The sequence below is a fragment of the Saccostrea echinata genome, unplaced genomic scaffold (assembly GCF_033153115.1).
Source record: "Saccostrea echinata isolate AGI-Se365-2 ecotype Australia unplaced genomic scaffold, CSIRO_AGI_Sech_v1 ptg000075l, whole genome shotgun sequence".
Classification (NCBI taxonomy): domain Eukaryota; kingdom Metazoa; phylum Mollusca; class Bivalvia; order Ostreida; family Ostreidae; genus Saccostrea; species Saccostrea echinata.
This window is the reverse complement of record NW_026889824.1, coordinates 1,680,692-1,688,230: the sequence shown is the minus strand read 5'-3', so window position 1 is coordinate 1,688,230 and position 7,539 is coordinate 1,680,692.

Genomic DNA, 7,539 nt, shown 5'->3' with positions numbered 1-7,539 from the left:
TCCAAGGTTCTTACTTAAATTTAATGATTTTTATTTTTTTTTTTTTTTAAAGATTGTGTTGAAAAAATGCGTACGATAATTTAATTGCAAAACTTGAAATGTGTGAGATTGATTTTTTTGGTTAAAACACACATTCTGTCTTAAAAATGTGTACTTGTCTCCGTTTTGCCACAAATAAATCATTAAGGACTGGGTACGATAAGCCATCTTAGCGGCCCTGTCTCTAAATTTTATGAAGATTTTTTACAAACATGCCTACGATGTGTCCTTTTAAAATCATTTTATTTTTTTGAAATTAGTACTAACCATTTTACCGTCAGAGGTCTCGAAAAATGGGGAGTTTTTTTTTAATTACAAATTTGACGTAATAACGTCAAAACAGCATTACTGACTTTAACGTTACGTAAAATGAAATATGTAAATTCTCTGAACCGAAAACTTTAACCCATCTTATGTTCCAGAAAACGATTTTAAACTTTTAGTTCAATTCATCTATCTTTGATTGCTGGAACGAAAGTAATAGTTTGTAGGAATATAATTTTCTTACAAAACGATTTCATCAAACACACGATGTAATGAAACTTGATTCATCCTTACAGATGACACAAGGTTCGTACGTAATGCTTCTGACAAAATTGTGCGTGTATCAAAATTATGACTTTTTTTTTTTTTTTTTTTAAATTTTAATCATTTATTTGAAAACAAAACATCCCATACATGTTACATACAATGCACTGATTTGATTTTTTGAAACATTACTATCTGCCATTTATAGAGTATATAGAATAATTTATCACAAATTATCAAAATGAGAAACAAAAAAAAACAGACCAAAAAACAAAAACAAAAAAAACAAAAAAAAAAAACAGCTAAATATTATATGTATAATATTGTATAGGTACCTTGTAATATCTGGGAGACCACACCTCCAGCACAGATACAGTCTATTAATTGTCTCCCAGATAAGATTTGTAGAACAACAGGCTTATTCTACAATGGGTTAATGATTCATAATTTGACTTTAATACATTTTATGACATTAAAATATTTTTATGGTGAATTTTCTTATATACCTCAGAAAAAATATTCAATATACTCTTAATATGATAACATATTTCGTGAGGCTTTTCTTGTTTGTTTTCTAGTCTACAGTACATTTTGTATTTGTAAATTTTACAAGCAATCAGGGATATTATGCTATTCAAAAATAATATCTTCTCATTTTTTTCATTACAAAATCCAATAACAATATTTTTCCATGATATATCAAATTTCAAAACTTGCTGGACAGTATTCCATATATGAGAAACATTCTGACCTTTTAGAATAAGATGTTCATTGTTTTCTTTTACATCTTTACAAAAAACACACATTTCATTTTCAACAATTTTCCATTTCTTCAACATTTCTCTATTACATAGTAAGTTATTTAATAATCTATAATTGAAGTCTGTTACCCCTCTATCTGCAATAGCTAATATTTTTTGTTCATATATAGATTTCCAAGCTGTTTTTGGAATTTCAAACATTTTTTCATAATAATATTGATGTAACGGAGGTTTAAATTTATCATGACATAGAATGTTATAGATCAATTTTGAAGTAATATCATACAATTTAACTTGATGTTGGTATAGTAATTCATATGAAGTATTCTCATACATGATGTTTTCATACTGTATATTTGTAAATTCATGATCTACAAAAGTTTTTAAAAACTACATTTTTCTTTATCACATATTCACAAATCCAGTTTCTCTTACAAACAAGTTTATTATAAAACCATTCTATAGGTTGCATACCATTTTTGTCTACAATATCACCAATATATTTAAATCCACTTTTCAGCCAATTTACAAAACACAGCGGCTTGTTTTTGTACTTAATTTTATTATTACACCACAATGGTTCCTTTAATAAAGCGTTCAGACTCAGTTCTCTTTTGTTTCTTTTACATTCATTAAAAAATATAAGCATTTCTTTGTAAAACAAAGGAAAGTTTCCCATAATTCGATTATCTTTTGTATCAATAATATTTGCTTTACATAGATATTCAAAATCAAAATTTCTTTCCTTACACAAACTATCTACAAACAAGAATAAGGAATTTTTTTTTTTACTTAATATGTTCTTAATCCAAGATAATTTTATGGATTTTAGTTTTAAAGGTACATCAACAATACCAATTCCTCCATCTTGGACACTTCCAATCTGCGTGTTTCTTTTAATTCTGTCTTTTTTATTCCATACAAAATTTAAAATAGACTTTGTAATTTCTTAACTACATATTCATTTGGAAAACTTGAAATTGACCCAACATATATAATCTTTGATATTGCTAGACTATTAATTACACAGACTTTGCCAAAAAATGTTAATTTTCTTTTTTCCAAGACTCAAAAAGTTTTTCTAAATCATCTAAAATTTTTGTCCAGTTTTTATTGTAACATATTTCTTTGTTATGTCCTATGTAAATCATTAGAGCTTTTATGCAGGAATTATTGACGTCAACATTTTCTATTTGCACAAATTTTTGTACAAATTTTTCCACTGACCTGTTAAAAGACACTCTGTTTGGTCATGTTTAGTTTCATGCCAGATACATTACTGAATTTTTTATAACCTCCAAAGAATGTTTAAGGGGCTTCTTATCTTTTAAAGGAAGTGTGCAGTCATCTGCATGTTGTATTATCTTTATGATATCAGTCATTCCAGGTTTTTGAAAACCCTTTATGCTAGGATTTGATCTAATAGCAATGGCTAATATTTCTACTACAAATAGGAATAAAATTCCAGAAACAGGACATCCCTGTCTTATACCTCTATGCATATCACATGTTTTAGATATCCACCCATTATTTTTTATTCTAAATATAGGCTTATTATATAATATGGTGATCCATTTTAAGAAATTTTCTCCAAAATTGTATTTTTTAAGAACTTTCAGCATAAAATTCCATTCAACAGAGTCAAAAGCCTTTTGGAAATCAAGAAATAACAATATTGAATTCAGGTCATTTTCTTCACAATACGTAAAAATATCAACAATTAATCTTGCATTTAAGGCTATTTTACGCCCTTTTATATATGCCGATTAATTTACATGTATTGCATTATCCAGTATTTTTTGTAGTTTGTTAGCTAAGATAAAGGCAATTATTTTATAATCAGTATTTGTTAGACTAATAGGTCTATATTTTGTCAGATTCTTAGAGTCTCCTTTTTTAAATAAAAGAGTTATTAAAGATAACCTTTGTGTATATGTCATTTCGTTTTTTGCAAAAATCTCCTTGAGAGTAATATAATAAAAATCTTAAATGGTTTCCCAGAACGTTTGATAAAATTCACAAGGTAATCCATCAAGTCCTGGTGATTTATTTTTCTTCATTTTAAACACTGCTTCTTTACAGTCCGATATTGTAGGAAGTTTATCTAGTTCTTTTCTTTCCTTATCATTTATAGTATATTCTAACTGTAAATCGTTGAGATATTCATCTATCTTATTATCAGCTTCATTTTTTGACGTGTATAATTTTCGAAAAAGATGCATGTTGATTGTAATATTTCATCTTCATCAAAAACAGTTCCGTGTTCAGTATTTAAAGATTTTATTATATTTGATATCTGCCTTTTCTTTTCTAAGGTTAAGAAATATGAAGTATTTTTCTCTCCATTTTCAATCCAATTTGCCCTTGATCTAACTTGAGCACCTTTTGCTTTTTTGTTAATCAGTTCTGTTAACTCGTTTTCTTATCTTCTTTTTCTTTTCATTTCTATTTTTTCATAGGGTAGGTCTTCTATTTTATTTAATTCTTCTTTAATAAAATTTATTGTACTTTTTTAAGATTTTGATAGATTCTTAGAAAAGTTTATACAAATTTTTCTTATATTTCTCTCTAAGTCTTCCCAAGATTCTATTGGATTTTCTCTATCAAAATTATAATGTTTGAGAAAAATGTTCATATCACTGATAAAACTTTCATTTTCAATTAAAGATGTGTTAAATTTCCAGTATCCTGGACCTCTAAGGTTTTCATTTACAAAATAGAAACAATTATAAATTTATGATCAGACATTTTACTTCCATTTGAATGTGAACCAGGAATGTTTTGGGGTCTTATAGTTTTACATTGATAACAAAAAGTATTTGAAAGTAAAATATAGTCAATTCTACTTGTTGGAGAATTTTCTCCATTACACCAGGTATATCCTTGTTTATCACCTTTCATAGTTTTCCATAAATCATGCAAGTCTAAACTATTCAATAGTTGTTTTAAGGAATGAATACTTTTATCATTATTATTGTCTAATATACAGTTCAGATCTCCGCATATCAAAATATTTTCAAAACTTTCTGTATATTTACCTATCCAGTCTTTAGCACGTTTAAAAAAATCAGATCTATTATTAATATCATTCGGTGCATAAATATTGACAAGTTTTATAATTTTCTCATCATAATCTACATTCACCAGAGGTTTTCTACCATCGTTTGATCTATGCGTGCTAATTATTCTGCTAGGTAAATCTTTTCTAAATAGTATTGAAACACCCCTGCTATATTGGGAATCTGAGTACACCTTTCCAACGAGCATCATATTTTAAAACATTCTTTTCGATATAATGAGTTTCTTGAATGAATATGATATCAAACAGACTATCATTTATCCATGTATAAAACTTTACTCGCTTTTCTGCAGTATTTAAACCTCTGCAGTTAACTGAAATTATATTTAGCTTATTCATTATTTTCTAGTTTTACCATTGCTGTATTTCTAACTATGACTTTTTCCTTTGTTGTTCCTCGCCGTTCTGGTGCTGCTACTGGATCCTGATCTGGAGTTCGGGCGTTTTAATTTGGCGGCCATACCGTCGAGCAGGCGCCCGAGTCTATTTTCGCCCGGCCAATGCTGCATGACTGTATGCGATGTTCCATTCAAGTTCAGCCCACTACCCCAATACTCGTCCCATGTCGATTCCACCAGGATATCTGTTTTTCTTACTTCTTTTGTTCAAGTTTGGCCTCCAAAATTTCACTCATAACTGAATCTTTAGATGATAACCATGCATCTGATTCAAGAACCTGACCTCCTATGCGCTTGGCTTCTAAGGCAGTTTCCGCTTTACAAACGGCTTCTGCACGGCCAAGGTCTCCCGATCGTAAGGACTTTATATGTTGGTAGGCATGCTCCGCTGATTGGTACGATTGTTGGAAAACCTTGATTTCGGTGGGAAAGAAGTTGGACAAAGGATTTTCCTGCCCAGAAAAGCACACCATATATCCTCTTGATTAGCAACATATGACTTACATTGATCAGATCCCGGAAAATGTCCAGGCTGTTTACAAATCCTACAGCACTGCTCGAATTCACAGTTGCTCCTAAAATGGTCATCCGCCCAGCAATTTGTGCATTTCTTCTTTTTTTCACGGACAGGCTGACCTTTATGAGATATGGTACAGCGAAGACCAGCGCATGTGGCAGAGCGCGGTAGGAACTTTCCATTTTCCAAAGGTGACATATATGCAAAACGGTTTCCATTCAAAATTTCAGTCATTCTGTGAGTTTTAGGGTTTCTAATTTTTTCGTATTTGATGTCGCTGGTTAACTTAGCACCAAAGCTTTCAAGCATGTTTATAATACATCTATCTTCTACAGAGAGGGGAACTCCCTTCACCAAGACACGAACGACATTTTCATCCGAAGATTCCGTCCCTGCGGAATATTGATTTGTGTCAAAAACCTGGACAGTTCTGCTTCCGAGTGTAAATCCCCCATTTATTAGTGTAGCTCTACTGTCCGCGGATTTGATGTATATCCGCCACAAATCTCTATCCTTCTGTATGCACATCACATCAGAAACTACGGTACCTGCTGCTTCTGCTATATCATAGTCGGAGAATATTTTATCTTTATTTGTTATCTGTTTTAGGGTCTGTACCCCTTCCATGTTTACTGTTTACTGTTCCGTTAACCAGGTAAACCAGGTAGTTCAATAGGTCGTGAATACCTACTCACCGGTAGTACGGGCAGATAGGTTTAAACACAAAGCATAAAGCAACACAAAGAAAATAAATCCAAAAAAACCAGGAAAAAGTTCGGGAAACATATATCCAGAGTCCAAAAGATACACATATAATATCAAATCACAAAAAATATAGAATCCTTGCCGCAAAGGCTTAGAAAAATGGGCAAAAAGACGGAGCTGTAGAAAGCACGTCAGTACTAGAGCCCCTCACGTGACCTCTCCTTATGACTTATTTATGCAAGATTTTCCTAATAATTTTCCTCAATCATTATTCGCATTGTCTATGAATTTTTTAAGATATATGAATCGATTTTAAAAAAAGTTCCAACTTAAAAAAAAAATTGGAACGTCAGGCCCATATAAAATTGTCAAAATTGTATTTTTGGCAACGAAAAAGCTATCAATACCACTCGCCCTTTTCCATTCCAACAAAAACTTCGTATCTTCTATTTTTATATAAATTACACGCTTTACTGCATGGTTCATGTCAGATGCATTAACCAGGAACAATCAGCCAATATACTTATACACAACCACTTGTCTTTCTATGTAAAAACCACAAGGGGAGACCGATTATGAATACCTATTTCACACACAGGGAAACCTTAACAATAAATAGATATTATAGTTGATAAAATGTAATCGTGCGTTTAAGTTTTGCCAATTTTACAGGGCCGATAATCGGTCCTAACGTACCCAGTTCTTTCCAGGAACAAGTTCATATTAGAAAAAAAAAAAGAAAATTATTCTCTTGACCCAATTTCTGGTATTTTTGAGCAATAAGAAAACAACTGATAAATACTAATGCTTACAAATATGTCATTCAAGATTTTTGTTGATAATGTGTGCATTATAAAGGCAACATGTGCAGATGTTAACAGGGGATTTAAACTTTTTTTTTACGCTTTAAATCTGATGGTAATTCTATCAAAGCTTTATCTGCAAGGTATTCTTAATGAATGAATGCATCGCTCGACGTGTCATGTCATGAAATAACGGTGATATACACTGAAAATCATTATACACTTACGATGTTTGTTTAACCTGGCGTACCCAACAACCTAGACAGTGATTCCTCATATTTACATTTTGATGTGAATCAAAAATGTAAATGTAATGAAATCAAAAATGCTGTCTAATAAATATTGAAATACGACACATTCCATGTTATTTAAAACTCCCCATCCACTGACATCAGACACAATGACATCCCGGAAAATTGACATGCACACCGGTATTAGGCACTTGACGAAATTTACATTCAGCTGTAATGCGCATGTAACTTTCAAAGAATTATCAAACGGAAATAACAGTTGGTAATGTAAATATAAAAGGACAATTGTAATCTACGCCACTGAGAGTTACCTCTCTTATCAGAGCATCAATGAACCTTAACATGGACTTACTCTGAGGAACAAGTGCCTATTTTCACATTAGGATGGGTGTGGTGCGTGGGGGTAAGTGATAGGACAAATTTTATTGAAACTTTAAAAAAAAATTAAATGAGGGAGC